Source organism: Nyctereutes procyonoides, unplaced genomic scaffold, assembly GCF_905146905.1.
Source record: "Nyctereutes procyonoides isolate TBG_1078 unplaced genomic scaffold, NYPRO_anot_genome, whole genome shotgun sequence".
NCBI lineage: Eukaryota > Metazoa > Chordata > Mammalia > Carnivora > Canidae > Nyctereutes > Nyctereutes procyonoides.
The window spans coordinates 4,108,435-4,122,572 of NW_026575028.1; the positions used below are offsets into that span (position 1 = coordinate 4,108,435).

The 14,138-nt window shown below is 41.3% G+C and overlaps 1 non-coding gene across 1 annotated transcript; it reads right to left on the reverse strand.

The window, feature by feature from the left end:
- Nucleotides 1-6,791: 6,791 nt before the first annotated feature.
- On the reverse strand, nt 6,792-6,920 carry LOC129503514 (small nucleolar RNA SNORA70). The gene has a single exon (XR_008663186.1). It is a non-coding gene; the product is annotated as a small nucleolar RNA SNORA70 (small nucleolar RNA).
- Nucleotides 6,921-14,138: the final 7,218 nt, after the last annotated feature.

The window sequence follows — 14,138 nt, forward strand, 5'->3', positions numbered from 1 at the left end:
CCTGGGTGGCTCGGTGGTTTGCCGCTGCCTTTGGCCCAGGGCGTGATCCTGGAGACCCGGATCGAGTCCCACATTGGGCTCCCAGCATGGAGCCTCCTTCTCCCTCTGCCTGTGTCTCTGCCTCTCTCTCTCTCTCTCTCTCTGTGTGTGTGTGTGTGTCTATCATGAATAAATAAATAAATCTTAAAAAAAAAACTTAGGAGAAAACATAAAGTAAATTTTTGTGGTCTTGTATTGGGCAAAAAGCAAAAGCGGAAGAAAAGAACAAAACTACAAATTTAAAACTGTGGCACTTCAAAAGACACAATCAAGAAAGTGAGGGGCTCCTAGGTGGCTCAGTTGGTTGAGCATCTGACTTTGGCTCAGGTTGTGATCCTGGGGTCCTGGGATCGAGTCCCACATCGGGCTCCCTGCATGGAGCCTGCTTCTCCCTCTGTCTATGTCTCTGCCTTTCTGTGTCTCTTATGAATAAATAAATAAGATCTTTAAGCAACAACAAACAAACAAACAAATGTCCAGGATAGGTAGATACATAGAAACAAAAAGTAGATTAGTGGTTGCCTAGGTCTGGAAGTGAGAATGAGGAGGGACTCTAGTAAGCATGAAATTCTTTGGGGGTGATAGAAATGTTATAAAATTATATTTTGGTGGAAAAAAAAGATTTTGGTGATAGTTGCAAAATTCTGTAAATACCATAAAAAATCATTGAATTGTACACTTAAAATTGGTGAATTTTGTGGTATTTAAATTATACTTCAATGAAGCTGTCAGTTTTTTAAAATATTTTTTCAAGATTTTATTTATTTATTTGAGAGAGAGAAAGAGAAAGCATGAGTCAGGGAAAGGGCAGAGGGAAAAGGACAAGCAGACTCCCCCCCCCCCCAAGCATGAGCCCATTGCCGGGCTTGATCTCAGGACCCTGAAATGATGACCTGAACTGAAGTCAGACACTTAACCAACTGAGCCACCCAGGTGCCCCAATTTTTAAAAATATTTAAAAAGAAATATCTACCACTAGCACCAAGATTGTGGCCTCCAATACCATTTTTCAATTTGGAGAAATTGTTGATTCCAGGTCTGGGGCCAAAAATGTATAAGATGAGTGTGGAACCTATTGCCATCCTGATGAGTAAGGAATCTATCAAAGATTAGAATGAAAGGCGCCTGTGTGGCTCAGCAGTTGGGCATCTGCCTTTGGCTCAGGGCATGATCCCGGAGTCCTGGAATCGAGTCCCACATTGGGCTTCCTGCATGGAGCCTGCTTCTCCCTCTGCCTGTGTCTCTACCTCTCTCTCTCTGTCATGAACAAATAAATAAAATCATTTTTTAAAAAAGATTAAGATGATGTGAACAACTCTCAAGAGCCAATTTGAAGAACTTCTGGCCAAAGATGAGACATTCTGCACATTAATGAAGATAAAAACTACAATGTATTGAAATATATCAAATGCATTTACACCTCTGAGTTCATAATGATTCTTAAAGGGAAAAAAAAGTGGTCATCTTTGAAGTGTATTTCAAAAAACAGATTATTTTGAAAGGTGATAAAAAGAATAAATCAAGCAATTATTGAGCCTTTTTTATATAAATTGTATCATTGGGTAACAAAAACAGTTTATAAGGGGCAACATCTCTTTACAGAAATACGCCACCTAATAAAAGAAAAGGCAACAATATAATAATACCATCATTTTGACAATTCATAGCTGACCAATGGGTGCCAATATCACACACACACATACACACACACAAGACAACCAGAAATGACATACCTCCTGAGCAAAGAACCTAGCATAATCTCTGTTGCTCTCCTCATCTCTAACCTGAATCTAATCAACCCTCCTGAACAAACTACTAATTTACAGGAAGTACAAAGAACAGAGGAATATGTTAAATAATTTCATGAGGCTATAGTTAGCAAAATCCAAAATATGAGAAAAAACCTGTTCCTTCAATAAATAAATTTCAGAAGAGGGGCACCTGGGTGGCTAAGTCAGTTAAGCATCTGACTTTGGCTCACGTCATGATCCCAGGGTCCTGGGATCAAGCCCCTGGACAAGATGGGCTCCCTACTCAGTGGAGACCCTACTTCTCCCTCTCCTTCTGTCTGCCACTCCCCCTGAATGTGTGCACTCTGTGTCAAATAAATAAATAAAATATTTAAAATATAAAAAATACATCACAAGAGAGAAAAAAAAGAGATGAAAGGGGAAATCAAAGTTCAAAAAAGCTAAGAGACAAATCAATCATAAAGTGGGACTTTATTTGGATCCTGATCCAAACACACTGTAAAGAAAATATATGAAATAATTGTAAATTTGGAGATAGCAAGATATTTTATAACATTAAAGAATAATTGTGGGATGCCTGGGTAGTTCAGTGGTTGAGTATCTGCCTTCGGCTCAGGGCATGGTCCCAGAGTCCCAGGATCAAGTCCCACATTGGGCTCCCCTCAAGAAGCCTGCTTCTCCCTCTGCCTGTGTCTCTGCCTCTCTCTGTGTCTCTCATGAATAAATAAATAAAAAATCTTAAAAAAAAAAAGAATTGTGCGGGTGGTTGGTGTGATGATGGTGTTGTGCTTATGCTTTTTTTAAAGAGATCTTATCTTTTACAGATATATACTGAATATTTATGGATGAAATTATGTGTCTGGGGATTTGCTTCAAAATAAGATGGAAGAGGGAAAAATGGGTGAGGGTGTATGTGAAACAAGATTGGCTATGAGTTAATAAACTATATTTGGTGATGGATACAGGAAGGCTCATTATACTATTTTCCTGATTTCTGCATATGATTAAAATTTTCCACAACAGAAAATTTTTCTAAAAATCTACTTCATGACTTTGTAGTAATGCATAAGATAATTAGAGGTGCTTTTAACCACTAACAGATAACCTTCAAACATTGTTTTTAACTTTTATACTCCCTTTCAATTAATCACACCTAAGAGTATATTACTTAGACCAAGAGCCATGGCCCACATGACTTTGTTCACCTGGTAGTAATTTACTGAAATTTCACATTTAGAATTAGGAAATGTCAACCTTCAGAGTTCCATATCTGCCCAGCAACAGCAGGGTAACAATTCCAAATGTTTCCCTACCACTACTAATAATTATAATTGCTTTCCTCTCACCCTTGGAGAAATACTTGCAATCATTAATTTATTCATTGTTTTTCATTCATTTATCATGTGTCAAGTATTAGGTGCAAGGATACAAATATTAATACAGTAGACCCTTGCGGTACCTGGCTGGATCAGTCAATAGTGCGTGTGATTCTTGATCTAGGGTTTGTGAGTTCAAGCCCTACGTGGGGTGGAGAGATTATTTTAAAAACAATACAGTAGGGCAGCCCCAGTGGCTTAGCGGTTTAGTGCCACCTTCAACCCAGGGCGTGATCCTGGAGACCCGGAATCGAGTCCCACATCAGCCTCCTTGCATGGAGCCTGCTTCTCCCTCTGCCTGTGTCTCTGCTTCTCTCTCCTTCTGTATCTCTCATGAATAAATAAATAAAACCTGTAAAACAAACAAACAAAAAACAATACAGTAAACCCTTGACTGCTTGAATGCTAGATGAATATTTCTAAGTGCCCAATGCATTCAAGAAACAGTGCTAAGCATCTGTTACAAATACACAATCTAACTCTCTTCTAAAAGCCAGCTCTATTGATCATATAGAAATGAATGGAGATATGGTACTTACCCTTGTATAGTTTAAAAACTGATAGAGCCCGTGAGACAAGAACCCCAGTAACCTAGAACAAAAAGCTGAATGTGGTAAGTGGTCTCAAAATGATTCAGTCACCAAAGTGAAAAAAGTATGTTTGGGGAGTGGTAAGTACTCAGGTTTGGCTGAAGCATTAAGGATTTGTTTGGGTAGAGGCTGGAATGGTACACTAGGCCATATGTGGAGTTAGGTTAAGGAATGTGAATTTTATTAGGCAGCAACAGAAAGTTGCTTAATGTTACCAAGCAGAGCATGACATGCATAGAGTTGTGACTTGGGACAACACCTCTTATAGCAAGTGGCAGAGTCCATAGACCACTCATGGAAGACCAATTCAAGCCCAGACTACATCTCCAAGCTCATACACTCCTACATACATGTAAACACGCTTAATGAATAATAGTTTACAGCACCTGAGATGGACTTGAAGACTTTGGAGACTCAGCTCCAGAGTACAGCCTTACCTTCTCCACACTTACAGACCAGCACATACAGACCAGCCCTGAACCACCTCCGAGAAAACTTCCTGTCACAGCTTACAGCAGAGCTTAGCAAACTGTGATTTTTTTTTCCATTTAAAAGGGTCAGATAGTAAATGTCACAGGCTTTGCAGCCTACATGGTCTCTGTTGCAATGACTCAACTCACTAACACAACCATTGACAACATGTAAATAAAAGAGCTGAGTTGTGTTCTAATAATATAGAACTTGGCCCATGCCATAGTTGGTCAACTCCTACCCTAGAGTTTGGAGCCTCTTCCAGAGCTCAAGTGACCATCCAGATACAGACTAGCTCCAGCTCCTTCCAGAAAACTAGCCTCATCTGACAGATTAAGAAAGCTCCTTCAGAAGTACAATCCCTCTAGGTCTGAGGGTCCATCTACCACCTGAAGGACTGGGGGAACTAATTCTCTGCCTAACCATGTGACAGCTAAACCCAATTGGGCCCACACAGCTGTTATCCTTGCTTGCCACCCAAGATGCAAGCCATTCCAAACATCTGCTTACTCTTCCACATCCTCTTTACCTTTGCTCTGTCTCCTCTCCCTAGAAGAGATGCTCACCTCCTACTCAGCTCACATGTCAGTGTCCCCTCCTCAGAGAGGGTTCTCCTGGTCCCCCAACCTAGAGAAGCTCCCCCAGGCACTCTCTATTACATCCCATTTCCCATTCTTCATAGCACCGCCTACAATCTGAAATTATTTATTTATTGTAGGTTTCCTCCCACAAAAATGTAAGTTCCATGAGATTGGGAAACTTGCTCATTACTGTATTTCTGGCCTAGAGTAGGTCCTCATTCCCTATTCATTAAATAAAAGGAATAAATGAATGAGTTGCCATATTTGCTCTGTGCTTCCTCCCCTGAGCTACCCCTCTGCCTCTGCCCCTTCCAACTTCTCCCCAGGGCCTTTGGAAAAACCTCCATACTACAAAAACTTTTCCCTATCCTCAACTCTCCATTGATTGTCCTTTTCTTCTCGCTTCCTTGGTACAGACCTGACAACATGATTTCTCCTGTGTACTCTCCAGTGGAGGCTGCTTGTCTTCTGTGCCACACAACTCACAGTCAGGGACCACACACCTTGTTTAAACACTTTCTCCCTGTCCCCAGCCCCACTGCCACCCACTCCCACATTGGACAAGACTCAACCAGTTGAGCCTCAATGTCACTGCTCTAGGAAACCTCCTTTGGTCCTTTGGCCCATACAGCAATTGTCCAGGTTATATATCCTACCTCACTCAATGTCCTCACTTCTGAGAGCATTTTTCACACTGTATTGCAACGATCAGCTTAAGTTATCTGTCTCATCCTTCATCCCCAGCCCCCCTAGGCCATGAGCTCTGTGGGGGAAGAAATTTATCACAGTGCCTGCCCATAATGGGCTGTCCATAAATATGTATTAAATGAAAGAAGTCATAAGCTATTCCAACAGCAAGAGAGACTAAACATGGTGAGACCCAACATGAAGCCTCTGTCACAGAATCAGTGAGAGGTCATAAGAGTCTAGACTGGGGGAGTATGGCAGAAACAAAATGCAGAGCTAGACGTGATGCCCCATACTTGTCAACAACATGTAATCTTTCCCACCAAATTTTTCCTACTCTCTTCCGTTTACCTCATTAGCTGCCACCAGCAATCACCCCCACCCTTCAAGCCAGAACTGGGAGACCTCTGCTCTCATCGCACTCCATCAGATCAGAGAACAAGCCTCATGTCCAACCCTCTTTCCCACCCCCACTGCTTCCATCTTTATTCAGATCACCATCATCTAGCACCCTGCCTGTTCCAAAAATCTTAATGAGGCATCCATTCTCAGGCCTGCCCTTCTTAGATCCCTATAGTCTCTCTCCTCCACATAACTAGGAGAGCAAACTTCTAGTGCAAATCTGAGTGTGTTGCTCTCCGAATTAAACCCCTATGATGGCTTCCCATTTCCTTCATGGCTCTAGTCCAGGCTCTTCAGCATGGCAGCCAAGAATAGTACTCCATGATCCATCAGCTTCCCAAGGCTCTTGCCCTGCCCCCTCCCTAGCATCTTTTGCCTGTAGTGAGTGTTATGCTCATCCTGGTTTCCCTGCCTGGGATGTCTTTCCTGACTGTGTGCACTGTAAAAAAAAACAAAAACCAAAAAACCATCATCTTTCATTTTGACAGGAAGTAGGATTTATTGGTGGGCATGAATAGGCAGGGGGCAGTGCCAAGGTTCTCACGAGTGCGGAGCCTGCCATTTGTCCAAGGGACGGTGATTAGGGATGTATTTGACCCCACAGCCATCTGGGATGAGCCACTTTTTAACCACCATGTCTTCAAATTTGTCTGCATTAAACTTAGTAAAACTCCACTTCTTGGGAATGTGGATTTTCTAGCAGCCAAGGAACTTGAACTTGGCCCTGCACAGGACCTCAATCACATGCTTCTTGTTCTGCAGCTTGGTATGGATGTACACAAAGACTTGGCCAATATGGACCCGACCCTGACCACTGTGCCCTGGGGCTTTCCAAAGGAACCCCACATGCCTGTCTGCAGCCTAGATTAGTGATAATCAGTGTCCACTGGAAAGGGCTGTCTGGAAGGTCTCTCAGGGCAACCCATTTATAGGCTGCATACACTACCAAGGAGGCTACTGTTGGCAGCCATTGCACACTGGGCCCCCATGGGGAAAGAGCACAGTCGGCTTAATTGGCTGCAGACCCATCATCTTTCAAGACCCAGTTCAAGTATCTCCCCTTATGGGGTGCCTTCTAATGCTCCTATTCTCCCCACCCCTCCTTGAGACACTGCCATCCACAGAGGAGCCTTCTGCCTTAGCACCTTACCCTCTGTTTGGCATTGTATGTGTTTCCACAGCTGTCTCACTCATTTAAACCATGGGCTCCTCCAGAGCAGGGATCATATCTTTCTCAGCTTTGCATCCCCAGTGCCCAGCACTGAGCCTGGCACTCAGTAAACATCGAAAACAAGCTGGAATCCTAGGAAACTCTGAGGTTACATCTAGGTGGTGGGAGAATGATCTGCTGCCCTCTCCTGGCAATGTAAGGCATTGTCCTAACCACAGACACCAGCTCCACCTTGCAAAAAGAAAAAAAAAGTGGACCCAGACGCTGCAAAAGAAGAGAATGGAGAAGGAATTGGATTGAGGTGTTGATGGGACACCTTTGTCAGCTCCCATAGTTCTCATGTCCATGAAAGCTAGGGTGCGGAAGCCAGGTCAGGCCTTTCAAAGGAAGGCATATCCTTAGAGTGGGTCTGTCCCCCACACTATAGTCTCTAAATTATACTGTGTTTGTTTCCCATTCTGTCTTGTGCTCCTTGTTGTTGTTACTATTCCTGCTGCTTTCTCTTTTTTTAAGATTTTATTTATTTATTCATAAGAGGCACACAGAGAGAGGCAGAGACACAGGCAGAGGGAGAAGCAGGCTCCTTGTGGGCAGCCTGATGCAGGACTGAATCCCAGGCCCCCAATCACCACCTGAGATGAAGGCAGATGCTCAAACACTGAGCCACCCAGGCATCCCACTCCTGCTGTTTTCATTCATTTTAGTAGGTGATCACTAATTTTTTCCTCCGTTGTTACAAAATGTGTATTGTTTTTCTTGTGCCCGGAAAGACTGAATTTGATCACTAGTTTCTCTTGATTTTAACTCAGCTTCCCACTGGTAGGAGGTTGTCTCTAGCATTCTAGGTGTCTCAGCTTTCTGCCAAAATCCAACTACCGGTTAGGATCCCCCACACCTCACTCCTCCTCACAGCTTCAACAAACTTATTAAACTATGCACTTAAAATTGGTGAATTCAAGCGCAGGTAAATTGTACCTCAATATAACTAGGGGCACCTAGGTGGCTCAGTTGGTTAAGTGTCTGCCTTCGGCTCAGGTCATGATCTCAGGGTCCTGGGATAGAGCCCCACGTTGGGCTCCCTACTCAGCAGGGAGTCTGCTTTTCCCTCTGTCTTTGCTCCCCCCCCTGCTCATGCTCTCTTTCTCTCTAATAAATAAATAAAATATTTTTAAAAAATAGAACTGATTTTAAAAATCAATTGCATGGGAAAAATCAGTTGCATGAGAGAAAGAAAAATTGGAGAATAGAAATGGAGAAAACATAAATGTTTTCAAGCAACAGCTAAATGAACCAAGGAAAGGCACACCATGGAGAAGGGCATGGTGATGGGGTTAGAAGAACCCACCAACAAGGAAGAGTGAGTTTGTTTGCCTCTATATTCAGAGAGGGAGGGTGACAAACATTAGAAAAGCACCTCTGTTTCATGAGTAAGAAACACAAAGGAAGAAAGAAAGAAATAGAAAGCTAAGAACTGAGCAGAGAAGCAAAGAAAAGAAGGCAAGTGTGTGTAAAAGACTGACAGAAGTCCAGGAGAAGATAAGACATCTCTCTACAGAAATTTTGAAAGCATTATCTGCAAGTAGAGATGAAGCTCCAGCCATTCTTTCAAACCTCTCAAATACCTGCAATCTGAGATGGGACTAGATGGGACAGGAAGCAGATTAGCAGTTGCCAGGGGCTGGGGGCTGGGGAGCGCTGGGAAGTGATAGCTGAAGGTTACAGGGAGTCTTTATTGGGGGGGATGAAAATGTTCAAAAATTGGTTATGCTGATGGTTGCACAACGCTGTGAATATACTAAAAGCCCCTGAATTTGCACACTTTAAATGGTGAATTATATGCTGTCTGAATTCTATCTCAATAGCTGTTACCAACAGACATCAATTGCATGTTTGTACAACAACGTGAATGTATTTAGCACCCCCACACCTTATACCAAAATATAGTTAAAATGGTAAATTTTGTTACGTATTTTTTACAATAATTAAAACTAAATATCAATTGCATTCCGTATACTGACAACAAACGATTAGAAAGTAAACTTTTTTTTTTAATTTATTTATTTATGATAGTCACAGAGAGAGAGAGGCAGAGACACAGGCAGAGGGAGAAGCAGGCTCCATGCACCGGGAGCCCGACGTGGGATTCGATCCCGGGTCTCCAGGATCGCGCCCTGAGCCAAAGGCAGGCGCCAAACCGCTGCGCCACCCAGGGATCCCTAGAAAGTAAACTTTTATTTTATTTTAAAGATTTTATTTATTTATTCATGAAAGAAGCGGGGAGGGAGAGAGGCAGAGACAGAAGCAGGCTCCATGCAGGAAGCCCGATGTAGGACTCCATCCCGGGTCTCCAGGATCACATCCTGGGCTGAAGGCAGCGCTAAACCACTGAGCCACCTGGGCTGTCCCAAAAGTAAACTTTTAAAAACAGCATCTGCAATAGCACCAAAACCAAAAAATGCTTAGGAATAAGTCTAATAAAAGAAGTATAAGACCTTGACACTGAAAATATGAAACACTAAACACTGCTGAAAAAAATTAAAGAATACAAAAAACAAAAGGAGGAATATATCATGTTCATGGATTGGACAAATCAGTATTTGAAGATGTCAGATCTCCCTAATTTGACTTATAAGTTAGTGGAATTGCAATCAAAACCTCAGCATTTTTAAAAGATATTAACAAGGTGATAATAAAATGTATATGAAAAAAAATCAAAGAATAGAAAAACCGGGGCAGCCCGGGTGGCTCAGTGGACCTGGGATCGAGTCCCACATCAGGCTCCCTACACGGAGCCTGCTTCTTCCTCTGCCTGTGTCTCTCCCTCTCTCTCAATCTCTGTGTCTCTCATGAATAAATAAATAAAATCATAAATAAAATCATAAATAAATAAATAAATAAATAAATAAATAATAAATGCAAGATTAGCACTGTATACCTACTAGAATGGTCAAAATTGAGAACATTGGCAAAACCAAATGCTAGTTAGGATGTAGGGTAATAGGAGAGAGAGTTCCTGTTTGTCGCTGGCAGGAATGCAAAACACCCACTTTGCAATACACTTTGGCAGTTTCGTACAAAACTAAACATACTCTTATCATACAGTGATTTACCCAAAGGAGTGAGTTTAAAACTGATGTCCATACAAAAACGCGCACATGGATATTTCTAACAGTTTTATTCAGTTATTCAATAAATTGAATACTGTTATTTAATAACAGCGTCCTTGCCAAAACTTGTAAGTAGCCAAGACATCCTTCCACAATGAACAGATAAACAAACTGTGGTACATCCATACAATGCAAAATTATTCAGTACTAAAAAGAAATGAGCTATCAGCCATGAAAAGACATGGAGGAAACTTAAATGCATATTACTGAGTGAAAGAAGCCAGTCTGAAAAGTCTACATACTATATGTTTCCAACCGTATGACATTCTGGAAAAGGCAAAACTACAATAAAAAGATCTGTGGTTGCCAGGGGTTATCAGGGGAGAGAACACAGGCAGAACACAGAGGATTCTTATGACAGTAAAACTACCCTGTGGGTCACTATTATGGTAGGTACACGTCATTACAAATTTGTCTAAACCCGTAGAATGTACAAGCCCAAGAGTGAACCCTAATGTAAACTATGAACTTTGATTGATAGTGACGTGTTGCTATAGGTTCATTGATTGTAACAAACGTACTCCTCTGCCGAGGGGTGTTGATAATGGAGAGAGCCTATGATAATGGGTGTCAGGTACAGGATCTGTGCGAAATCTCTGTGCCTCCTGCTCAATTTTGCTTTGACCCCAAAACCACTCTAAAAACTAAAGTCTATTAAAGAAAATCACTAACCATAAAAAGTAATTAGTAAACTGAACTTCATTAAAATTAAAATATCCACCAAAACATACCATTATGTGAGTGAAAAGGCATGCAACAGACCAAAAGAGGACTGTGGTATTATCAAAGCAAATCTTACCTAAAATATAGAAAGAAACTCCAAAATTAATAACAAAAGGATAGACAATGTAGTCTTTTAGAATGGGCCAAAGTTATGAACAGGTACTTCACAAAGATTTGAATGAGTATCCAGATGGCCAAAACGTATACGAAAAGGTGTTTGACTTCATTAATTATCAAGGAAATACAAATTGCATAGCACTACATCCTCCAGATAAGCTAAATTTAAAAGGACTGGCGATACCACGTTTTGGCAAGAATGTGCAGGAACTGGAACTCTCAGACACTCTTGGTGGGAGTGTAAACTTGATACCGTGACTTCAGAAAATTGGCAACATCTACCAAAGCTAAATATAAGAAAAACCCATGACCCAGCAATTCCATTTCTTAGGTAGATACCAAACTGAAATGAGCACTTGTATGTCTAAAAGCAATGTATAAGAATATTCATAGAAGTTGTGTAGATAATAGCTCAAACCTGGAAACAACTCCTATATCATCAGCAATGGGATGGATAAGAAAGTTGTCATATGGGGATCCCTGGGTGGCTCAGTGGTTTGGCGCCTGCCTTTGGCTCAGGGCGTGATCCCGGAGTCCTGGGATCGAGTCCCACATTGGGTTTCCTGCATGGAGCCTGCTTCTCCCTCTGCCTGTGTCTCTGCCTTTCTCTCTCTCTCTGTGTCTCTCATGAATAAACAATAAAATAAAATCTTTAAAAAAAAAGTTGTCATATAGTTATATGATCAAATGTTATATAACAATGAAATGTAATGAGCTATTCCTACACACAATAAGATGGGCAAATTACACATACATAATGTAGAATAAAGGAAGCCAGTCCATAAAAGATGCATACTGTATGATTCCTTTTGAATGATGTTCAAACACAGAGGGAACTAATCTACTGTGATAGAAATCAGAATAGTGTTTACTCTTGGGGATCATTATTTCTCCTGTAGGGCACAACACGAGGGAGGCAGTTGGGGTGCTGAGATGTTCTACTTTGATGTGGGTGATAGTTAGATGCATAGATATATATGTAAGAATTTATCGAGCTACACATTTACATCTTTTTAAAAATAAATAGATATTATTATCCATCTTTCAACATCTTTCTCAAGTTCTAGCTCTTTCTGAGGCCTGCCCAGCATATTCTTCCTCTTACCAGATCTGAGCAATTTGCCCCCTGAAACAGTGCCATGCCACTTAGCCCTTAGTGCGGCTCTAAATTCTCTGTGTAAGCACCTCGAGGGTAGGATCATTCTGTCAAAGGCTCTAGGCAACCCACAATCCCTAGTGCTGACCCTGGAACCCAATACATGCTCAGAAAATAGCTTTACACCAACTGGCTATTTATGGGAAGTTGTGGTGGCAAGCCTTAATGGCTCCAGTCTTGAGGATGGTCTGAGGGATAGTTTTCCATAACCCCATCTTTCCTTCCCAATGGGAAAGAGAGGCTGGTTGGGATGTCAAGTAATTGATCAATAAGGGATAAAACCAAGAACTCCTTTATAAAAGGATACTCTTCTCCCCAAAGGTATACAAGGCTCTCTCTGTCTGGCCTATCCCAGAATCTATGTGAGTATTCCCACCCTTGTCTAGGGCTCCATGAGGAAATTAAAACTGAAATACCACATAGTTCCCCTGGAGGTGGCTAGTTATGGAGAGGTTAAAGATCACCAATTGAAAGGTTAAAGACAGAGACTCTCTGAATACACATTTTGGATAAATGCGGAAAGAAGAAATATTATAGTCAATATTTAACTAAACTAAAGCTATTGTCGACATAGAATGAACTTCTGGAATATAAGAATAAATCCAAACTCTTTTTGGATTATTTATTTATTATTTACTTATTACTACAACTTAAACATTTAAAAATGTTAACAGACCAATTACAGAAGTTTGACACTATACTGAAGGAAAAATAATTTCTTAGTTTCTCAGTAATGATAGCTGCTGGGTTGCCCCTGTGGTCATGACAGTACATATTTACGATATTAAATATACATTTACTTTCAACCAAGGACAATAGAGGGCAAGATTTTATTTTTCTCAAATGACAATCCTTGTTCTAGTTATGTTAATTGACAGGATGACAACCTACACCAACACCTGGTCTTTAATCACTCTCAAGTTTGGGAAACTAGAAATAATGCCAATAAGTTCCTGGCTATATGACCCTCTAAAGAACAAGGCCAAAGCCAATTTTCAGTGCATCCCTTGATACAGAAGGATGAAGACTGACTACCTTTTATCACCTCAAGAGAAAAACAAAAAGAATATATTTATCTGTGGTAGGAAATTAGATTTTATTTTTATAAAGAAGAAAAAAATTCTTTCACTTAGCAGGACAGCCAAAATATTTTGTCCTTTTATCCCCAGAGAGATCAGATAATACTGGAGCCCAAGGAAATATTAAGACCAAATCCTTACCTGCACAGGGCTCCTGGTCTTTTTGGAATGACAAAATATCAGCACACAAAGATACTATTAGTTATATAAGATAGTCAGAAAAAAAAAAAGATATACTCAGGGCAACCCCGGTGGTGCAGTGGTTTAGCGCCGCCTGCAGCCCAGGGTGTGATCCTGGAGACCCTGGATGGAGTCCCACATCAGGCTCTCTGCATGGAGCCTGCTTCTCCGTCTGCCCATGTCTCTGCCTCTCTCTCTGTGTGTCTCTATGAATAAATAAGTAAAATCTTAAAAAAAAAAGATAGACTCATAATTGAGTATTAAGGAGCAAAAAGTACAAATATAATTTAACATTCAGGAGAGAAGCACTCTCCTGGAAATGATAGAGCCAACCCTTGTCTGGGCCAGCGGCTCTGAATCAGAGGACAAAAGACAGGATCTTCCAGGGCTTTTATTCCATATTCCAGTAATCAGCAGGCTGAAAAAATTAAACGTGGCACACAAAGTGATTACCACCACTTACCATGTGCCATGCACTGCTTTAAGTACTTCACACATAATAATTCATTTAATTATCAAAGAAGGGACACCTGGCTGGCTCAGCGGTTAAGTGTCTGCCTTTGGCTCAGGGCGTGATCCTGGAGTCCTGGGATCGAGTCCTGCAGTGGGCTCCCTGCATGGAGCCTACTTCTCCCTCTGCCTATGTCT